Here is a 22,878-nt window from a genome sequence, read left to right on the forward strand (position 1 = left end):
CAATTAGCGGCATTAGGGGAAATTTGCGGCTGCCATTATCGGACGCTCAAATTTTACTATGTTTGCCGCATATCGTGGCTTCCACAAAGTGTCCAAATTTATCATATCGTGGCTATGAAGGTAACCTGGTAGTGAGTTAAGGTTAGGCACCACCGGGGGGGGGAGTTAGGATTAGGCACCACCGGGAGGTAGGTTTAGGCACCGTCAGGTGGGGGGGTAAGTAGGTTTTGGCACTGCCGTGGGTAGGCTTAGGCACCACCAGTGGGGTAGATTTAGGCACCACCATGGGGGATTTTAGGGTTAGGCACCACCATGGGGGATTTTAGGGTTAGGCACCACCAGGGGGGTCTTAGGGTTAGGGGCAGGTTCTATGTGAGAGTAGGGTTAGGTTTAGCAATAGTAAAATATTGGTACATAATATTCTAATATGGATATTTAGTAGTAGAATACCGCAAATTTTAGCGAGATTCTACTACCGCCGAACCCGGCGCCCTTTATTCTGAATGCCTTTTTTCCATGTATGCACAGTGGACACCTGTATGCTTGTACTTGTCCCTGACCCATTACTTTGTTTCTTGGTATTGATGCCTTGCTTGTCTTGCTACTGCCTGTTGGGTTTGTGCAGTATCTGGTTATCTTATTTCTAATTTGTAGCAGTAGAGGGAAAGAGAGTTGCCACTACAGCCTCCTACAGTAAAGTGTTAAGGGCAAGCGTATGTAGCAACCACTCAAAGGGAACACAGCGTGTATGACCAGATAGTGCAGATGTAGTTATCCAAACAGACGGTAGAGTGGAGGTTGGCACTGCATGAGATCTTTTATTTGTGAAGTTCACAAATGATCACTGCATTATTAATCATGTGAACAAAGTTAATTTAACTTCCACATACCAAAGTGGGTGCCGGGTACCAAAAATCATCATGGTCCTCTCATGCAGGACTCTTCATCGGAGGCTGTGACAGCCTCCAACGAAGCGCCCAGTATGAAATGGCCATCAGGCTCTTAGTACCCAGTAGCACCCACTATGGTATGTACAAGTTAAATGAACTGTGTTCACATGTTATTATTTAGTATTTATATAGCACCGACAGAGTATATTGTCTTGTCCCTATTATTATACTGTCCCTCAGAGGATCTCACAATCTAATCCGTACCATAATCATATGTCTATGTATGTATCCTGTGGTGTATGTATCATAGTCTTGGGCCAATTTTAGGGGGAAGCCAATTAACGTTTCTTTATTTTTTTAGATGTGGGAGGAAACCAGAGTGCCCAGAGGAAACGCACTCATACACAATGAGAACATACAAACTCTGTGCAGTTAGTGCCCTGGCTGGAATTCGAAACTGGGACCCAGCGCTGCAAGGCGAGAGAGCGCTAACCTAGCAGTCAGGCCCGGATTTACCTCACAGGAGCCTATAGGCACAGATGTCCTGGCACCCTAGACTCCGCCCTCCATGAACCTTCAAACCTCCACCAAACCGCACTGCAAGTGTGCTGGCTGTTCCAGATGTCACTTCTCCCTTACTTCCCTTGCCCAGCATATGTAGCTACAGGTGGCCCTTAGCATTAGGTAGCCAGAAGTACCCTCAGTATTAGGTAGCTAGATGTGTCCCCTGGCTGAAGGGAGAATGCTCGGGACTGCATAGGGAAGGAGAGAGGAAGGCTCTCGAAGAGGGGAGTGAGCCGCCTTTCCATCATCTGGAGCCTGTAGGCACGTGCCTACAGTGCCTTATGGTAAAGCCGAACTTGCTCTATTGTGGCTGGATGGTGTACTGGGTAAGGGCTCTGCCTCTGACACTGGAGACCTGGGTTTGAATATTGGCTCTTCCTGTTCAGTAAGCCAGCACCTATTCAGTAAGGAGACCTCGTGCAAGACTCCCTAATACTGCCAGCTACTATTCTGTAAGGAGACCTTGGGCAAGACTCCCTAATACTGCCAGCACCTATTCAGTAGGAGACCTTAGGCAAGTCTCCCTAACACCGCTACTGCCGATAGAACGGGCCCTAGTGGCTGCAGCTCTGGTGCTTTGAGTCCGCCAGGAGAAAAGCGCTATATAAGTGTTCTGTTTCTATTGTCTGATTATCTTATCTCTAGCTGAGCATCTTTGTCAGTGTTTCTCGCTTGCTGTGTGGGTTCTGCATACATAGCTGCACATACCTGTATCAGACTCTCTGGAGTAATCTGAAGGTGAAATTACTCTCAGTGATCCGCTTAGTGGGGAGACGGCTGGGACCTTCGGCCTGTGGGGGTGAGTTTCTGTGGCAAGCCGCTTCTAGGTAGGAACCACAGTATTGCTGACACATTGTGACTTAGATACTGTGTATCACGGCTCACAGTCAGCATGGAGGGCACTATAATAAATGGCAGTATAACTAGGGCACTGTAATGAATGCCATGTCACTATAATGGGGACACCACAACTGGGGCACTGTAAGGGAAGACACTGTGAGGTTGTATTGTAATGAAGAGCACTGTAATCAGTGGTGTAACAATAGCCTCCGTGACTGTGGGGTAGGTGGGCCCGGGAGCTACAGGGGCCCGCTCCCCCTTTATGCAGAGTAAGCACAGGAAGCTCCGCTATATGTACCTAGCCAGTTCCCATTGCATTGGGTCTCCTCTTCCTCCAGGACCCTTCTCCCCATGCATGTCATGTCATCAGGAGCCTCAGGGGGGCAGCACACACTGTGCAGCTCCCGGGGGGATGTGGAGACCTGATGCAGCGTGGAGTAGGGAAATATAACAGTGCATCCTGCACTCTCTCTGCATAAGAGGGGTAAAGGCATGGGGCAAGGTATTGGTTGGGAGGGTCGGTTAGGGTAAGGTATTGGTTGGGAGGGTCGGTTAGGGTAAGGTATTGGTTGGGGAGGGGGGGGGGGGTCGGTTAGGGTAAGGTATTGGTTGGGGGGGTCAGTTAGGGTAAGGTATGGGTTGAGAGGGTCGGTTAGGGTGAGGTATTGGTTGGGAGGGTCGGTTAGGGTAAGGTATTGGTTGGGAGGGTCGGTTAGGGTAAGGTATTGGTTGAGAGGGTCGGTTAGGGTAAGGTATTGGTTGGGAGAGTCAGTTAGGGTAAGGTATTGGTTGGGAGGGTCGGTTAGGGTAAGGTATTGGTTGGGAGGGTCGGTTAGGGTAAGGTATTGGTTGGGAAGGCTGGGGGTCGGTTAGGGTAAGGTATTAATTGGGGGGGTCGGTTAGGGTAAGGTATTGGTTGGGAGAGTGGGTTAGGGTAAGTTATTGGTTGGGAGGGTCGGTTAGGGTAAGGTATTGGTTGGGAGGGTCGGTTAGGGTAAGGTATTGGTTGGGAGTGTTGGTTAGGGTAAGGTATTGGTTGAGAGGGTTGGTTAGGGTAAGGTATTGGTTGGGAGGGTCGGTTAGGGTAAGGTATTGGTTGGAGGGGTCGGTTAGGGTAAGGTATTGGTTGGGGGGGTCAGTTAGGGTAAGGTATTGGTTAGGGGGGTCGGTTAGGGTAAGGTATTGTTAGGAGGGTCAGTTAGGGTAAGGTATTGGTTAGGAGGGTCAGTTAGGGTAAGATATTGGTTGGGACGGTTTATTAGGGTAAGGTATTGGTTGGGAGGGTCGATTAGGGTAAGGTATTGGTTGGGGGGGTCGGTTTGGGTAAGGTATGGGTTAGGAGGGTCGGTTAGGGTAAGGTATTGGTTGGGAGGGTCGGTTAGGGTAAGGTGTGGGTAGGGAGGGTGAGTTAGGGTAAAGTATTGGTTGGGAGGGTCGGTTAGGGTAATGTATTGGTTAGGAGGGTCGGTTAGTGTAAGGTATTGGTTGGGAGGGTCGGTTAGGGTAAGGTATTGGTTAGGAGGGTCGGTTAGGGTAATGTATTGGTAGGGAGGGTCGGTTAGGGTAAGGTATTGTTTGGGAGGGTGGGTTAGGGTAATGTATTGGTAGGGAGGGTCGGTTAGGGTAAGGTATTGGTTGGGAGGGTGGATTAGGGTAAGGTATTGGTTGGGAGGGTCGGTTAGGGTAAGGTATTGGTTGGGAGGGTCGGTTAGGGTAAGGTATTGGTTGGGAGGGTCGGTTAGGGTAAGGGATTGGTTGGGAGGGTCGGTTAGGGTAAGGTATTGGTAGGGAGGGTCGGTTAAGGTATTGGTAGGGAGGGTCGGTTAGGGTAAGGTATTGGTTGGGAGGGTGGGTTAGGGTAAGGTATTGGTTGGGAGGGTCGGTTAGGGTAAGGTATTGGTTGGGAGGGTTGGTTAGGATAAGGTATTGGTTGGGAGGGTCGGTTAGGGTTAGCTATTGATAGAGGGAGGGTTCAAGTAAGAATGGGGTCAGGTTAGGCTATAGTAAAATATTACAAAGATCCTAATACAGTAGTAGAATATCGGTCATTTTACGTGTATAGCCACAGAATTATGCTGTTATGTCCAGGCTGTAATGTCCTGGAAATCCAGTAGAGTTGCAAGAATCAATACAGACCTTAATAGGTATTAATAGTACCTGCTGTATCATTATTATGTTATAATCATTACTTCCCCTTTCTTAATTAGAGATGGGCCGAACGTTGTTCGTTCCCGGCAAAATTTCCACTGATCGCGTTTTCAGCGAACTGCGAACATTTAGCATGTTCAACCCGCCCCCTATACATCATCAGGGAGCCAAACTTTGACCCCTTACCTCACAGTCAGCAGACATGCCATGTGTCTGCTGACCAATCAGCTAGCAAGCCTTCCGGGACCCCCCACCTCCCTATTAAAAAGCAGTTGAGGTGGCCATATTGGATTAATCCTCTGTTGGCTGCTGACTGTTAGTGAGAGCAGGGTTAGACTTGCAGCAGATAGGTAGGGAAAGCATTAGCTAGGCCTGTGTTCTTGTTCCTCACTTGCTGTGAAAGCACCCCAAACAGCCCTATTGAGGGCTAGCACATCGGTCTCCTGTGTTTTATTTTGTGTGTGACACTCCACAGCCCACTGACACCCAGAGCTGTGTGCACACTACTGCTATTGTGGCCACATTAAGTTGCAGGCGCAGTACCACTCCAGTGCATTATTTATTGTAATGTACTGTGATTTCTGCCCTATATTTATCAGGTGCCGCTGGCGCCCAAATTTCCTATTTCAAAATTGCATTCAACTATAACAGAAAGTATGAAAATAATAAATGATAATATAAACGATAATTTTTACTAAGTGCCCAAACTTCTGTTTGGTTGCCTGTTGCTGCTAATTAACATTAGTGCCAATGGTGGCGCCCAAATTGCCCATTTATCGCAGGTGCCAACATTTCCTGTTTCCATAAAATGTACCCTCTAATATCCATTGTTTGCTTTTGTAACCTTTAAGCCGGAGTTCCATTTTAATGTTGCCCATGGAGGTGAGGAGGGGTAGTAAGGGCTTATAACAGCATGCAGTGCTTCTGGATAACACAGGGAAGTCATTATCCCCTTCCCATCCCTCTTTAAAAACCATAACCATATGAATTAATCATAAAAGTGAGTTAATAATTGATATAAGTCTGCCAGGAGAGCATAATGTTCTAGAAAGCCAGGAAAACTTTATCAAACCATTGAAGGCGGTTTAGTAATGTATCTGATATTTCTTGGAAAATGTCTATTTTTATCCATGTTATTCATCTTCTTACTATTGTTATTATTCTATGTTTATGTTTTCCTAATACACTTTTAGGAATGCTTTAAAGAGAGCATTGACCAATTCATAATACTAACTGTCCCTCAGAGGGGTCACATCTAATGTCCTACCACAGTCTATGCTCTATATTATATATTACACATTATACAGCCCTGTACAGAGTACATAGAGCCAGTCACACCACTAACTGTCCTTCAGAGGGGTCACATCTAATGTCCCACCACAGTCTATGCTCTATACTATATATTACACATTATACAGCCCTGTACAGAGTATATAAAGCCAGTCACACCACTAACTGTCCCTCAGTGGTAATATCTAATGTCCTACCACAGTCTATGTCTATATTATATATTACACAGCTCTGTACAGAGTACATAGAGACAGTCACACCACTAACTGTCACTCAGAGGGGTCACATCTAATGTCCTACCACAGTCTATGCTCCATATTATATATTACACATTATACAGCCCTGTACAGAGTACATAGAGCCAGTCACACCACTAACTCTCCCTCAGAGGGGTAACATTTAATGTCCTACCACAGTCTATGCTCTATATTATATATTACACATTATACAGCCCTGTACAGAGTACATAGAGCCAGTCACACCACTAACTCTCCCTCAGAGGGGTAACATTTAATGTCCCACCATAGTCTATGCTCTATATTATATATTACACATTATACAGCCCTGTACAGAGTACATAGAGCCAGTCACACCACTAACTGTCCCTCAGAGGGGTTACATCTAATGTCCTACCACAATGTATATTATATATTACACATTATACAGCCCTGTACAGAGTACATAGAGCCAGTCACACCACTAACTGCCCCTCAGAGGGGTCACATCTAATGTCCTACCACAGTCTATGCTCTATATTATATATTACACATTATACAGCCCAGTACAGAGTATATAGAGCCAGTCATACCACTTACTGTCCCTCAGAGGCGTCACATCTAATGTCCTACCACAGTCTATAGGCTATATTATATATTACACATTATACAGCCCAGTACAGAGTACATAGAGCCAGTCACACCACTAACTGCCCCTCAGAGGGGTCACATCTAATGTCCTACCACAGTCTATGCTCTATATTATATATTACACATTATACAGCCCAGTACAGAGTACATAGAGCCAGTCACACCACTAACTGCCCCTCAAAGGGGTCACATCTAATGTCCTACCACAGTCTATGCTCTATATTATATATTACACATTATACAGCCCAGTACAGAGTACATAGAGCCAGTCACACCACTAACTGCCCCTCAGAGGGGTCACATTTAATGTCCTACCACAGTCTATAGGCTATATTATATATTACACATTATACAGCTCTATATTATATATATATATATATATATATACACATTATACAGCTCTGTGCATAGCAAATAGAGCCAGTCACACTACTAACTGTCCTCCCACAGTCTATGCCCTATATTATACAAAACACATTAAACAGTTCTGTAGAGAGTAAATAAAGCCAGTCACACAACTAAATGACTCTCATTACAGTCACCTCTAATGTCCTCCCACAATCTGTGATCTACATTATATAATACACATTACACAGCTCGGTACAGATCATATGATGCCAGTCATATCACTAAGTGTTCCTCATCAAGGTCACCTCTAATGTCTATACATATGTGCTGTGGTTGTGTGTACTAAAAATGCTAATTCCTTGAAAGATATACTGAAAAAAACATTACATATTATACAGAGACCAGACAGAACAAAAGGCTCATACAAACGTCCAACTTAATGCACAACCAACCGCACAGCATGACCAACCGTACAACAAGTTTACCAGACAAGTACGTACACACACGCCACCCAACTAAACAACCAACTCACTTAAATACCATGCATGCAAGCTAAACAATAAACTGAACAACATGTTCACATTCAAAAACAACAAAGTTGTCCAAAATACTTGTACACACATTCCAACCTGCGTGATAGTTGGGCAGATTGATCCACTGGCTGGATTTGGCAAACAACCTGTTATTAGTTGGTCATCTGGTTGTTTTTCAGCCGTACACACACACACACACAACTTATCTTCCAACAGACAAGTTCGGAAGATAGTTGGATAGATTGTTGGTACCTGTGTATTAGCCTTAAAGGTTTTCGCTGATGTCCCACTCCATAGTTCATCCAATATGAGGGTCCTGATTGTTGTGATCCAGTCTAATTGAGGCTCCCCCATCCCCCAGGGATATGAAGGCTGCTATATGTATTTCCTTTAAAACAATACACATTGCCTAGCTGTTCTGCTGATCCTCTGCCTCAAATTCTTTTAGCTATAGGCCCTGAACAAGCATGTACTTGCATATAAGCTGTCCCGCGTATAAGCCGAGGCACCCACTTTCCCTCAAAAACCAGGAAAAATGATTGACTCACGTATAAGCCCCCTTCCCCAGTATAACCCCCTTCACAGTAGCCAGATGTGCCCCAAGGAAGATACAGCTCTGTCTCAAGACGCCACTAGATGACGTCATAGATATGAGACACAGTGATTGTCACACAGGAAGAATTCCCAATCATTACACAGCTGACACATTGATTGCACACCCCGTTCCACAAGCCGGGGGACACAGGTAGTCTCGAGCAACACACTCTACACACCATGCTGCAGGGGATGCGGGGCACGGACACAGCAGGGAGCCAGCTGGCAAGAGTAGGATCACTAGTGCACAATCCTTATGCTCCTCTTACAAAACCTACTCAACCATCCATCCTACTCCACTGACTCACGAATAAGCCAAGGGGTTAACTTTTCAGCACATTTTTTTTGTGCTGAAAAATTAGGCTTATACACGAGTATATTAGCTGCATGCTTGTTTCAGGTGTGTGATTCAGACTCTACTGCAGCCAAAGGGATCAGCCAGACTGCCAGGCAATTGGTATTTTTTTTACAGGAAATAAATATGGCAGTCTCCATATTCCTCTTATTTCAGGTGTGCTTTAACCCATAACTTGTGCAAAGGTGATTCCAGGAGCACCGAAGAAATAAAAAATGAAAAAAAGTGTGCCACGGTCCCACCCCAGTACCAAGGGGTCGCAATAATGAACTCCAACAAGGACCGGCACCACTCCAGTGTGTTTATAGCTCAAATACAAATGTATCATTAAAGTATTTGAGCTATAAACACACTGGAGTGGTGCCGGTCCTTGTTGGAGTTCTTTAACCCATAACTGTCTTAACACACAGTCTTGATAGATGAGCCTCTACGAATGCTATTCAATCGGCCAATCAACTGCCACTAAACTAATGTTAAGACCTGGTTGCAGTGTCCCCAATTCCATATTTAGCAATAACATCAGCCGTGACTCTAGCCGCCATCTTGGTTTCAAGTAGAACCTTATCGTCACTAAATGGGAGATTTACTTATGTGATTGGGGCAGGAAGCTTCCATGCATGGACAGACCAACCTGGTGGGTAGGTTGGAAAACCACCATTCACATTAAAGACCCTCTGGTTTGCTACATTTTATGCTATGTTATACTTGCCCACATTAAACATGGCAGCTGCACTAAAACACTAAGCACGGTGTGGACCTTCAGAGGTAATCAAAACCTCGGATTGTCTGCGACTTAGTTGGCAATGATAAAGAATATTGCTTTGGTGCGCAAAATATATAAAACAATGAATTATCTATAGGCAGTGCGCTGATATCATAAGCAAACAAGTACAATAGGAGGACACAGTCCTATTATTACAGGGTACAAACCCTCTAGCTGGGGCGTAACTAGGGCCCCCCTGCAGAATTTCTGAGGGCCCCCCCCCCCCCCCCCGGGCCCGCTCGGGGCCGTTTTGGGGGGCTGGAGGGGTCGCAGCATGAGAGGAGAGCTTGGTGGCACATCGGTGTGGGGGGGGGGGGGACTTTCCCCCCCTCCCTTACCTCGGGGCTCTCCCCTCTGCGCTCCTCTCCAGCTCAAATTAGAGTCCGGGCAGCGGTGGGCAGCAGACAGATACATACCTTCCATGCGCTCCAGCGTGCGTTCCTCTCTCTAGTCTGACGCGACTTCCTGTTTATACATCAGAGGCTAGAGAGAGGAACGCACGCTGGAGCGCACAGAAGGTATGTATCTATCTGCTGCCCAAACTCTAATTTAAGCTGGAGGGGAGCGCAGAGGGGAGAGCCCCGAGGTGAGGGAGGGGGGGGGGAAACGTTCCCCCTCCCCACCGAATGTGGCCATGGTTTTCCCCTCATGCTGCGTCCCCTCCAACCCCCACAAAACGGCCCGAGCGGGGCCCGCCCCCCCCCCCCCCCCCCGCAGGAGCAGGGGCTGCAGGCCCTACTGTTACGCCAGTGCCCTCTAGTACAGTCTCAAGGTAAACAGCATGTAGTGTTCATTCCACTTTAATGGACTTCTGGCTTTCTACACCTCCACCACACCCGGATATGGAAAGGGACTCGCCCTTTACTAAGACCACCAGTTTGGTCTTAGTTAGGCACTGGGGTTATTCCTGGGTCACCCCCGACCACTGCGATCTATGGTTGTAGGTCCCCCCGACACTGCAGTCCTTATGGCTTGCTCTCAGATACAATGGTCAGTTGTTACCTCCAAATAAAAACTCCACATAGTGTGATATTGTTTCCACATAAAAACTTAGTAAAATGTATTGCACTTACAAATTTCCGCATATAAAATCCAGCTTGAGTTTTTTAACGGGCTCTCCCCCGCATCGTTGGCCACTGGTGGGCTTCTTCGATAGAGCGTGTTGCCCGCAGGACGGCTGCCGCGCGCACAGCCGCTCCAAGTTCCTCGTCCACTCGTTACACTCCAAGCCACTTCCTGGGTCCTGCGGAAGTAGCTAAGGTGCACCCCTACATAATAAAAGAGGTATGATCAGTGTTGGTGGACATGTTGACTGCAATACTAGTAATGAGAATGGAGTGTGTCCATCCTTTGTCAGTAGCCCCTCTAGCCGGGTATTTATGACTTTTGGTGCACTCCCCTCCATTAATTTGCACTTTGAATGCTTGATAATGGACTTGATGAAGCACGAAACAGACCAGTGCCATCCCACAGTGCTGTTATTGATCTGACAATATAATTTTACCTCTGCACACAGGAGATTACTAATGGAGAACAACCATACTATTTTCAGCTTTCATTGAAGGGATTATGACAAGTCTCCATAGGCTTGCGTGGCCCTTGTGGCGGGGATGCGGCGGGGAAGCGTACCACGGTGCGACGCAGTGCGCAAGGGGCCTTAAACAATGCAAACTGCCTGGCTGTCCTGCTTATCCATTGCCTCTAATACATTCAGCCATAGCCCCTGAACAAGCATGCAGCAGGTCAGGTGTTTCTAACTGAAGTGTGACTAGGTTTACCACATACTTGTTTCAGGTGTGTGATTCAAACACAATTGATCAGAAAGATGAGAAGGACTGCCAGGCGACTGGTATTGTTTAACCTCCTTGCCGGTCTAAAAAATCCGGCAAGGAGGCAGCGCCGCACTTTTTTTAAAAAAAAAATTTTTTAAATCATGTAGCGAGCCCAGGGCTCGCTACATGATAGCCGCTGAGCAGTGGCATCCCCCCACCCACTCAGATCGCCTTCGGCGATCAGAGTATGCAGGAAATCCCGTTGAGGGCTTCCCCGGTCGCCATGGCGACGGGGCGGGATGACGTCACCGACGTCATGGACGTCGGGACATCACAGGGAATCCTGAACCGCCCCTCAGCGCTGCCTGGCACTGATTGGCCAGGCTGCGCAGGGGTCTGGGGCGGAGGGGGGGGCTTGGCGCGGCGGGTAGCGGCGAATCGGCGGCGAGCGGCGGCAATCGCGTACTACACGCAGCTAGCAAAGTGCTAGCTGCGTGTAGGAAAAAAAAATTATGCAAATCGGCCCAGCGGCGCCTGAGAAATCCTCCTGCGCAGGTTACCCCGAGCTGAGCTCGGGATAACCGGCAAGGAGGTTAAAAAGGAAAAAAATGGCAGCTTCCATGTCTTTCACCTCAAGTTACTTTTAACTAGATGCCCCCCAAGTTGGCCTTACTATACTTGGGACATATGACTATGGTAAGATTAGATTGTGAGCCCCTCTTAGGACAGTCAGTGACATGACGATGTACTCTAAGTGCTGTGGAATATGTCAGTGCTATATAAATATACAATAACATGAGTATTTTATCATACATAGCTAAACCAGAGACAGGTGGGGGTTAAAGGTATACAGTGATGGGAGGTAACAGGAAAAAAAGGGCGCCGGCAGCTAGTGGACAAAAAGGGCGCCGCCATTCACTCCCATAATAAATATCGTTTAATGGGCGCTGAACAGGAAAAAAGGGCGCCGGAGATTATTAACGTTTTACAAACGGCGCCCGGAGATTTTTAATGTTTTATAACGGTGCTTGTGATGATTTAAGTTTAGAAAATGCGCCCGTGACGAATAACGTTTATAAAAATACTAAACATATTTATTGTATTTAACTAAAACATTATTTAAAGTGTTATCCCTTACTGTTTGTAAAACATTATTATCCACACAATAAAATTATTTAACATTTTATCCCTTAATGTTTGTAAAACATTATTATTCACAAAAGCGATTAGTACGTAACGTAAATTGCAATATATTTTTTACAGTCACTATTTGTAAAACATTATTATTCACATAATAAAGCGATCAGTAAGGGGGGTGGTTAGGGTTAGGCACCACCAGGGGGGTGGGTAGGGTCAGGCACCACCAGGGGGGTCTTAGGGTTAGGCACCACCAGGGGGGTCTTAGGGTTAGGCACCATCATGGGGGTGGTTAGGGTTAGGCACCACCAGGAGGGGTCTTAGGGTTAGGCACCACCAGGGGGGTCTAGGGGTTAAAGATAGGTACAGGGAGGGTTCTGTGTGAGACTAGGGTTAGGTATAGTTACAGTACAATATACACTACCAGGAGGGTGGTTAGGGTTAGGCACCACCAGGGGGGTCTTAGGGTTAGGCACCACCAGGGGGGTGGTTAGGATTGGGCACCACCAGGGGGGTGGTTAGGATTAGGCACCACCAGGGGGGTGGTTATGATTAGGCACCACCAGGGGGGTGGTTAGGGTTAGGCACCACCAGGGGGGGTCTTAGGGTTAGGCACCACCAGGGGGGTCTAGGGGTTAGGGATAGGTTCAGGGAGGGTTCTGTGTGGGAGTAGGGTTAGGTATAGTTACAGTACAATATACACCACCAGGGGGGTGGTTAGGGTTAGGCACCACCAGGGGGGTCTTAGGGTTAGACACCACCAGGGGGGTGGTTAGGGTTAGGCACCACCAGGGGGTTAATTAGGGTTAGGCATCACCAGGGGGCTCTTAGGGTTAGGCACCACCAGGGGTTGGTTAGGGTTAGGCACCACCAGGGGGGTCTTAAGGTTAGGGATAGGTACAGGGAGGGTTCTGTGTGAGAGTAGGATTAGGTTTAGTTTTGGTAAAATTTTAGTAATACTTACTAATGTAAACTTTTCTTTTGCATAACATTTTAGTGAGAGGGATTTTTGGTCCTTTGTAGCCCCTTACACACTCCTAGGAGGTCTGGTTCACCATGAGCTTTCTGGGTAATCTGTAAATCTGGGTGATTCAAGTCCTACCCCATAGAGACACATTAATCCGTGCCATGCACTGATGAGTATTAACCAATCTGAAACAGTCTGTATGCTTGTTGGATTATTGTGGCTCTGTACAATAAACAAGCTGACACATTATTGCATTCCAGTGGTTCTAGGGGTGTGGCTAGCTTACAGGGATGATTTGCATATTCAGCAGTAATGCATTGTGGGAAACATCGTATGCTCACTCCAACCTGAATTTTTGCAAATTCCTTCTGTTTTAAGAAGGCAAACTTTTTGCTTTACTTGTGTACAATGTGTTGAGCGGCGTATGCATATATGCTCCTTATTATGGTATGTTTTTGTACTATGTACAGTGCTATGAAGATATTGTGGCTATATAAATAAAATAATACCATACCCTGTACCATACATCCTCAGCCACTGACCCAGCATTGTATAACAGATGAGTGAAGAGTGTGAGAGGATGGTCACCAGTGATATTTTTTCACTTAAAGGGAACCTGATATGAAATAAAAGGAAAAATTCAAACATACCTGGGGCTTCCTCCACCCCCTTCAGCCTAATCATTCCCTCGCCCCGTCCTCCGACTCCTGGATCCTCCACAATCCTCCCGGTAACTTCAGGCAGTCAGCGCAGTGCGGCTGTGCGCACTCCCCCATCTCGTTTCTGTGGTCGGGAGCGTTCTGAGCCTGTGCAGTAGTACTGTGCATACGCAGAACGCTCCCGACTACGGTAGAGATATAGGGCGCATGCGCGGCCATTCTGCACCTGCTGCGAAGTTGCCAGGAGTTTTGCAGAGGATCCAGAAGGCAGAGGAGGACAGCAAGGACACCCCCCCCCCAAGGGGGCTGGAGGAAGCCCCAAGTATGTATGAATTCTTCCTTTTATTTCATCTCATGTTTACCTTAAAGAGAAACCGTGACCAAGAATTCAACTTCATCCCAATCAGTAGCTGATACCCCCTTTCCCATGAGAAATCTATTCCTTTTCACAAACGGTTCATCAGGGGGCGCTGTATGGCTGATATTGTGGTGAAAACCCGCCCACAGTAGGATGTCAGGACCATGGCCCTGACAGTTTCCTGTCTGTGAACCTCATTGCATTGTGGGAAATAACAGCTGTTTACAGCTGGGTCCAACTGCCAAAAATGCAAGCAGCATCTCTTTCCACTGACATCACCTGCCAGCAGTAAAAATGTCACCATGTGATAAATTTCAGAATGTAAATCAGGGAGAGGAAAGATTTTACAATGGGCAAACACTGATTAAATCATTTATACATAATTATTGTAAAAATGAAGCACTTTTTTTTATTACATTACTTTCACTGGAGTTCCTCTTTACATTTTTCGAAAAATTATGAAAAGTTTGACTTACGAGTGAAAATGCTTTAGAAAATCATTTTGTAATAAGTTCTTGATTTTTGCTAAAATATATATAAAAAAAACCATAAACGGCACAGTACAGAGCGAGCTCTCGTATAACGCACGTCAACGCGGATACCCGGATAGCCTACCAGAAGTAGGCCGTGAACTGTATGTCTGTAGCCAGCCAGCGTTTTTCTGTCGCTTTATTATATTTGTTTTCAGTGACCATACAATTTATTTTCTTGAATATATTTTTGAAATGGAACACAGCAGAACTGATGGTCATAGTCTCTTTATTACATGACACTATATTTCCCTCACTTTGTACCATACACCCATGGTCTCCGATCACCATAGTACAGCAGAGGAGTACGAAGTGATGGGGATAGTCTCTTTATTACATGACACTACATTTCCCTCACTTTGTACCATACACCCATGGTCTCCGATCAGCATAGTACAGCAGAGGAGTACGAAGTGATGGTCACAGTCTCTTTATTACATGACACAACATTTCCCTCACACTGTACCATACACCCATGGTCTCCGATCAGCATAGTACAGCAGAGGAGTACGAAGTGATGGTCACAGTCTCTTTATTACATGACCCTACATTTCCCTCACTTTGTACCATACACCCATGGCCTCTGATCAGCATAGTATAGCAGAGGAGTACGAAGTGATGGTCACAGTCTCTTTATTACATGACACTACATTTCCCTCACTTTGTACCATACACCCATGGTCTCCGATCAGCATAGTACAGCAGAGGAGTACGAAGTGATGGTCACAGTCTCTTTATTACATGACACTACATTTCCCTCACTTTGTACCATACACCCATGGCCTCTGATCAGCATAGTACAGCAGAGGAGTACGAAGTGATGGGGATAGTCTCTTTATTACATGACGCTACATTTCCCTCACTTTGTACCATACACCCATGGCCTCTGATCAGCATAGTACAGCAGAGGAGTATGAAGTGATGGGGATAGTCTCTTTATTACATGACACTACATTTACTTTACTTTGTACCATACACCCATGGTCTCTGATCAGCATAGTACAGCAGAGGAGTACGAAGTGATGGGGATAGTCTCTTTATTACATGACCCTACATTTCCCTCACTTTGTACCATACACCCATGGCCTCTGATCAGCATAGTACAGCAGAGGAGTACGAAGTGATGGTCACAGTCTCTTTATTACATGACACTATATTTCCCTCACTTTGTACCATACACCCATGGTCTCCGATCAGCATAGTACAGCAGAGGAGTACGAAGTGATGGTCACAGTCTCTTTATTACATGGCACTACATTTCCCTCACTTTGTACCATACACCCATGGCCTCCGATCAGCATAGTACAGCAGAGGAGTACGAACTGATGGTGATAGTCTTTTTATTACATGGCACTACATTTCCCTCACTTTGTACCATACACCCATGGCCTCCGATCAGCATAGTACAGCAGAGGAGTACGAAGTGATGGTCACAGTCTCTTTATTACATGACACTATATTTCCCTCACTTTGTACCATACACCCATGGCCTCTGATCAGCATAGTACAGCAGAGGAGTACGAAGTGATGGTCACAGTCTCTTTATTACATGACACAACATTTCCCTCACACTGTACCATACACCCATGGTCTCCGATCAGCATAGTACAGCAGAGGAGTACGAAGTGATGGTCACAGTCTCTTTATTACATGACACTACATTTCCCTCACTTTGTACCATACACCCATGGTCTCCGATCAGCATAGTACAGCAGAGGAGTACGAAGTGATGGTCACAGTCTCTTTATTACATGACACTATATTTCCCTCACTTTGTACCATACACCCATGGTCTCCGATCAGCATAGTACAGCAGAGGAGTACGAAGTGATGGTCACAGTCTCTTTATTACATGACACTATATTTCCCTCACTTTGTACCATACACCCATGGTCTCCGATCAGCATAGTACAGCAGAGGAGTACGAAGTGATGGTGATAGTCTTTTTATTACATGGCACTACATTTCCCTCACTTTGTACCATACACCCATGGCCTCCGATCAGCATAGTACAGCAGAGGAGTACGAAGTGATGGTCACAGTCTGTTTATTACATGACACTATATTTCCCTCACTTTGTACCATACACCCATGGCCTCTGATCAGCATAGTACAGCAGAGGAGTACGAAGTGATGGTCACAGTCTCTTTATTACATGACACAACATTTCCCTCACACTGTACCATACACCCATGGTCTCCGATCAGCATAGTACAGCAGAGGAGTACGAAGTGATGGTCACAGTCTCTTTATTACATGACACTACATTTCCCTCACTTTGTACCATACACCCATGGTCTCCGATCAGCATAGTACAGCAGAGGAGTACGAAGTGATGGTCACAGTCTCTTTATTACATGACACTATATTTCCCTCACTTTGTACCATACACCCATGGTCTCCGATCAGCATAGTACAGCAGAGGAGTACGAAGTGATGGTGATAGTCTCTTTATTACATGACGCTACATTTCCCTCACTTTGTACCATACACCCATGGCCTCTGATCAGCATAGTATAGCAGAGGAGTACGAAGTGATGGTGATAGTCTCTTTATTACATGACACTACATTTCCCTCACTTTGTACCATACACCCATGGCCTCTGATCAGCATAGTACAGCAGAGGAGTACGAACTGATGGTGATAGTCTCTTTATTACATGACACTACATTTCCCTCACTTTGTACCATACACCCATGGTCTCCGATCAGCATAGTACAGCAGAGGAGTATGAAGTGATGGGGATAGTCTCTTTATTACATGACACTACATTTCCTTCACTTTGTACCATACACCCATGGTCTCCGATCAGCATAGTACAGCAGAGGAGTACGAAGTGATGGTCACAGTCTCTTTATTACATGACCCTACATTTCCCTCACTTTGTACCATACACCCATGGCCTCTGATCAGCATAGTACAGCAGAGGAGTATGAAGTGATGGGGATAGTCTCTTTATTACATGACACTACATTTCCCTCACACTGTACCATACACCCATGGTCTCTGATCAGCATAGTACAGCAGAGGAGTACGAACTGATGGTCACAGTCTCTTTATTACATGACACTACATTTCCCTCACTTTGTACCATACACCCATGGTCTCCGATCAGCATAGTACAGCAGAGGAGTACGAAGTGATGGTGATAGTGTTATAAGGAGAATGCCGCTGTCCTCAGAGGTCCAATATTCTCAGTGTATTGTGGCGGGCTTGCGGTCGGAGGGCAGTTAAGGTTAGACATCGCTGTGGGGGTGTTTTAAGGTCAGGTGTCAGTGGGAGAGTCTTTTAAGGTTGGGCATCAGTGGGTGGGGGGTGTTAAGGCGTTACAGGGGAGTTTTTTAAGGTTATGTGTCAATGGGGGATCTTTAAGAGTTAGGCATTCAAGGTGTGGGAGGGGGGTTGGGAGGGTTAAAATCAGGCATTGGGGCGTGGGTGGTTAAGGATAGGCATCAGGGGGTGGGGGCTTTAAGGTTAGACATTGGGGGGTAAGGTTAGATATTGGGGGGTGTTGAGGTTAGGCGTTGGGGGGTTTATGGGGCGGTTACGGTTAGGCATCAGAGGGTGGGCTTCCGATTTGCATGTACACATAGGATGGCGAGTTTTGGGAATAGAGTGCAGGCAGTGTTGCTATTGGGAGAATGTTGTTGTGATTGGGTTTTGCAGTTTGAACTAAGCCTTAAACAATGCTTGGTGAAAAAAACTGGGGTGTGTTCGATAGACATTGATGAAGGTACAGAGCAGCTTTACTAGGAGAATGTGGTTATTCTTTAATACTTTACACTCTACTATTCTACAGTGCTGGATAAGAGATGGGCAATGTGACTGTTGCTATCTACTCATTCTCTTAAGCTAAGACAGAACACACATGTGATAATGGTTGCCCATCGGGGATTAAGAAACTATCTCTTGGGCGACTTGGGGACTGATGCTGTACGCATACTTCGCTAGCCTTCAGGCCAGCAATGCTTTCTGTTGCTATGGAGAGGGGCAAAGGGATGACGATCAGTGCATGAGAGAGTGGATTTCTGTGGGGCTGAGCGGGACTTGCATTGGGGACCAGACCTGGTCGGGGGTCGTTAAGGATCCAGCTATACGAATCCTTAACAACCGTGACACCCGAGCAGGATCGATCAGTGGTCATTGTACACACAGGATGATTGTTGTCTGAAACAGTTGTTATCGGCTGTTTCGGCCAACAATTATCGCATGTGTGAGCGCTAGTCTATTTTAGGGGACCCAGCAGGAAACCTCATATGGAAATTCAGCTACCCTGATTGGGTGGACGGCACCCTCTCGAACTGCTAGGTTTCCAATAGGTTGTAGTAAACCACGCACACACTGTTTGGCCAATCACAATGCTTTGTGCTGTAGAGGGTACTCTGATTGGAGAACTATCCCTTATGAGGTTTCCTACTGGGTCCCCTAAACTAGACTAGCGCCCTATGTGTACGTACCTTTACTCAAGTTCTTCTATTAAATAATACTAGATCAGAAATGGGGATTGTAGTTTAAATAATGATAGTTGACAGCGGTGTTATTACGCTATACTTTTCTATTATACAATTCCCAGTGACAAGTAGGGGGTAGGTGGATATGAGAAAGCAGAATGCAAGGTTTGTGGGTGTTTGATAAGACCCTTCCTCCCCACCACATTTATTTAGCGACTTTAAGGGTCTCCATGTTGTGAAGCCATGATGGTGTCATAGACTTACCTTCTCTGGAGATCTATCTGTGACCTCTGAAATATCCTCTTCTTCAGGCTCCCTGCAGTCAGAGTTCGGAGAGTATTATCCAATCTCCTGCACACTCTGGATCAGAGGCAAGTAATAGGTGTGCTGGTACACATCCAATCAGTGCGAGACGTGCCTGGACTGCACACGTGAGGGTTCTGGCTGGAGGGTACGATTGCAGAGAGACAGGTGATCAATCCGCTGGCTTGAGGGTATTTAGGAGGTCAGTACTTTGGCCGAAGGGTAAGTTGACAAAGTAGAGAGTAGTCTGCCGTGTAGCTGGAGGGCAAATTGGAAGAGTAAAGGGTGGTCAGTCCACTGTCTACAGCGTAAGCTAGCAGTGTGGATGTTGATCCATCTTCTGGTTGGAGGGTAGGTAGACAGTGTAGAGGGTGGTCCCTTCTCTGGCTTTTGAGTAAGTTGGCAGAGTGAAGAGTGCTCAGCCCTGTAGGAGGGTTGGTTGGCAGAGTTGAAGGTGTGCAGCCCTGTTGCAGGGTAGGTTGGCAGAGTGAAGAGGGCTCAGCCCTGTAGGAGGGTAGGTTGGCAGAGTGGAAGGTGTAGAGCCCTGTTGGAGGGTAGGTTGGCAGAGTAAAGAGTGCTCAGCCCTCTCTCTTGGTAGAGGGTAAATTATTAGAGTGGAGGGTCCTCTAGATACAGTGTAAGTTACTATAGAGGAGTGGTCTGTCCTAGAGTGGAGAGTAGTCAATCTTCTGGGTGGTAAGTAAGTTAGGAAAGTGTAGGGTGATCATTCCTTTAAGTGGAGGGCAAGTTGGCAGAGTGAAAGGTGGTTCAGCCTCTGGGTGGACTATAAATTGGCAGAGTGGAAGTATGGTTTGTCCTCTTGCTGGAGGGTAAGCTTACAGCATGTAAGGTGGTCAGTGTGAGGTCGTCTCTCCTCAGGGTGGAGGGTAAGTTGGCAGACTGGATGGACTATAATTTTTCAGAGTAGAAGGTGGTCATTTCTCTGGCTGGAGGGTAAGTTGTCAAAGTAGAAGGCGGTCAGTCCTTTTTGCTGGAAGATGAGTTGGCAGAGTGGAAGGTGGTCAGTCCTCTTGCTGGAGGATAAGTTGGCAGGGTGGTTGGTGTTTCAAATTCTGGATGGAGGGTAAGTTGGCAGAGGTGGAGTATGGTTTGTCCTCTAGCTGGAAGGTAAGTTGGCAGAGTAGAGCATGGTCTGTCCTTTGGCTGGATTATAAATTTACAAAGTGGAAGGTGGTCAGTGCTCTTGCCGGAGGTTCTCTGCCAGAAGGATAAGTTGGCAGAGTGGAAAATGGTCTATCCTCTGTCTGGAGGTCTTCAGGCAAGGTGGTCTGTCCTCTGGCTGGAGGTCTTCAGGCTGTAGGGTAAGTTGATAGAATGGAATAAGGTCAGTTGTCTCGCTGGACTATAAATTTGGAGAGTAGTAGGTGGTCAGTCCTATGGCTGGAGGGTAAATTGGCAGATTAGGTGGTCAGTCCTCTGGCTGGAGGTCTTCAGGCAAGGTGGTCTGTCCTCTGGCTGGAGGTCTTCAGGCTTGAGGGTAAGTTGGCAGAATGGATGGTAGTCAGTCAGCTCGCTGGACTATAAGTTTGCAAAGTAGAAGGTGGTCAGTCCTCTGGCTGGAGGGTAGTTTAGCTGAGCGATCTGTCCTGTGTCTGGGCTGCAGCCGGTATGGAGATGGAGAGAGCCCTGGGGGTTGGGCTAAACATTAACCATGTATGGAGGAGAACAATGCGAAAGCCCAGGAGCTGTGAGGCTGCAATGAATTCTGACACTCAGAGCTCAGTTCACAAACAATGGGAGGTATTTTAAGTTATAACAGATTTTCTGCTCAGAATGGCTTTAAATCGAATCAGAAAGTCCTGAATCGGTTGTTCTTTCACATATGGCAGTGAGTTTATTCTCACCTCCCAGCAGGAGATAAAACAAGAACTGCTTCTAAGAATTATTATTGTTCAGTGTACAAGCAATTGTGTGATGTAACACAGGAATAGAGCGGTTATCAGTGCAGATACTTCACATTGTAATCCAGAAATCTGGCAGAGGGGTCAGATGAGGAGAGCATCTGGACAATGGCTGAGCATTTCTCACAGGTTACCGGGATACCAGGATGGATCGTGGAAGGGTGATGCGGTTGTGCAGATTTGTGGTACGCAGGTGTGCGAAGTGTTGTACACAGGTGTGGGGAGTGTTGTACGCAGGTGTGCGGAGTGTTGTACACAGGTGTGGGGAGTGTTGTACGCAGGTGTGCGGAGTGGTGTACGCAGGTGTGCGGAGTGTTGTACGCAGGTGTGCGAAGTGTTGTACGCAGGTGTGCGAAGTGTTGTACGCAGGTGTGCGAAGTGTTGTACGCAGGTGTGCGAAGTGTTGTACGCAGGTGTGCGAAGTGTTGTACGCAGGTGTGCAGAGTGGTGTACACAGGTGTATGGAGTGTTGTACGCAGGTGTGCAGAGTGGTGTACACAGGTGTATGGAGTGTTGTACGCAGGTGTGCAGAGTGTTGTACACAGGTGTATGGAGTGTTGTCTGCAGGTGTATGGAGTGTTGTACGCAGGTGTGCAGAGTGGTGTACACAGGTGTGCGGACTGGCATACGCAGGAGTAAGGTGTGTTGGGCACAGGTGTGTGGAATGTTGTACATTGGTGTGTGGAGTGTTGTACACAGGTGTGCAGAGAGTTGTACACAGGTGTGCGGACTGGCATACGCAGGAGTGCGGTGTGTTGGGCACAGGTGTGTGGAGTGTTGTACATTGGTGTGTGGAATGTTGTACACAGGTGTGCAGAGGGGCTTATGCAGGTATGTGTAGTGTTGTACACAGGTGTGCGGAGTGGCTAATGCGGGTGTGCGGAGTGTTGTACGCAGGTGTAGGAAGTGGAGTATGAAGGTGTACGGTATGGTGTGCGGAGTGGGGTATGCAGGTGTATGGAGTGTTGTACGCAGGTGTATGGAGTGGTGGGTGAAGGTGTGCGGAGTGGTGTACGCAGGTGTGCAGAGTGTTGTACACAGGTGTGTGGAGTGTTGTACGCAGGTGTGCAGAGTGTTGTACACAGGTGTGCGGAGTGTTGTAAACAAGTGTGCGGAGTGTTGTAAATAGGTGTGCAGAGTGGCTTATGCAGGTGTGCGGAGTGTTGTACACAGGTGTGCGGAGTGTTGTACGCAGGTCTGGGGAATGATGTATGAAGGTGTGCGGTATAGTTTACGCAGGTGTGCGGAGTGTTATACAAAGGTGTGCGGAGTGGGGTACGCAGGTGTATGGAGTGTTGTACTCAGGTGTACGGAATGGTGTGTGAAGGTGTGCGGAGTGGTGTGTGAAGTGGTGTGTGAAGGTGTGCGGAGTAGTGTATGCAGGGGTGCAGGGTGTTGTACGCAGGTGTGTAGTGGTGTACACAGGTGTGCAGAGTGTTGTAGCAGGTGTGCAGAGTGTTGTAGCAGGTGTGCAGAGTGTTTTAGCAGGTGTGCAGAGTGTTGTACGCAGGTGTGCAGAGTGTTGTACGCAGGTGTGCAGAGTGTTGTACGCAGGTGTGCAGAGTGTTGTACGCAGGTGTGCAGAGT

General features: G+C 46.9%; 2 protein-coding genes across 19 annotated transcripts in view; one reads left to right on the top strand and one right to left on the bottom strand.

Moving 5' to 3' along the window:
• The window catches only part of GIPR (gastric inhibitory polypeptide receptor), a 309,157-nt gene that overhangs the window by 82,909 nt on the left and 203,370 nt on the right, over positions 1-22,878 (top strand). Inside the window, exon 1 of one of the 16 annotated variants that reach the window (XM_068250119.1) lies at positions 20,195-20,256. The exons of the other annotated variants lie outside the window; for them this stretch is intronic. The gene's annotated coding sequence lies outside the window, so the exon portion shown is untranslated. Of the gene's footprint in view, positions 1-20,194; positions 20,257-22,878 lie in introns of those variants that run through there. 16 annotated transcript variants of the gene reach the window in all.
• Positions 1-22,878, bottom strand: part of GPR4 (G protein-coupled receptor 4) — a 228,422-nt gene that overhangs the window by 12,223 nt on the left and 193,321 nt on the right. Inside the window, exons 1-2 of one of the 3 annotated variants that reach the window (XM_068250125.1) lie at positions 19,331-20,981; positions 10,265-10,459 (exon numbers count right to left, since the gene is read on the bottom strand). The exons of 1 other annotated variant lie outside the window; for it this stretch is intronic. The gene's annotated coding sequence lies outside the window, so the exon portion shown is untranslated. Of the gene's footprint in view, positions 1-10,264; positions 10,460-19,330; positions 20,982-22,878 lie in introns of those variants that run through there. One more of the 3 variants, XM_068250126.1, reaches the window with a different exon arrangement.

Source organism: Hyperolius riggenbachi, chromosome 8 (genome assembly GCF_040937935.1).
Source record: "Hyperolius riggenbachi isolate aHypRig1 chromosome 8, aHypRig1.pri, whole genome shotgun sequence".
Taxonomy (NCBI): domain Eukaryota; kingdom Metazoa; phylum Chordata; class Amphibia; order Anura; family Hyperoliidae; genus Hyperolius; species Hyperolius riggenbachi.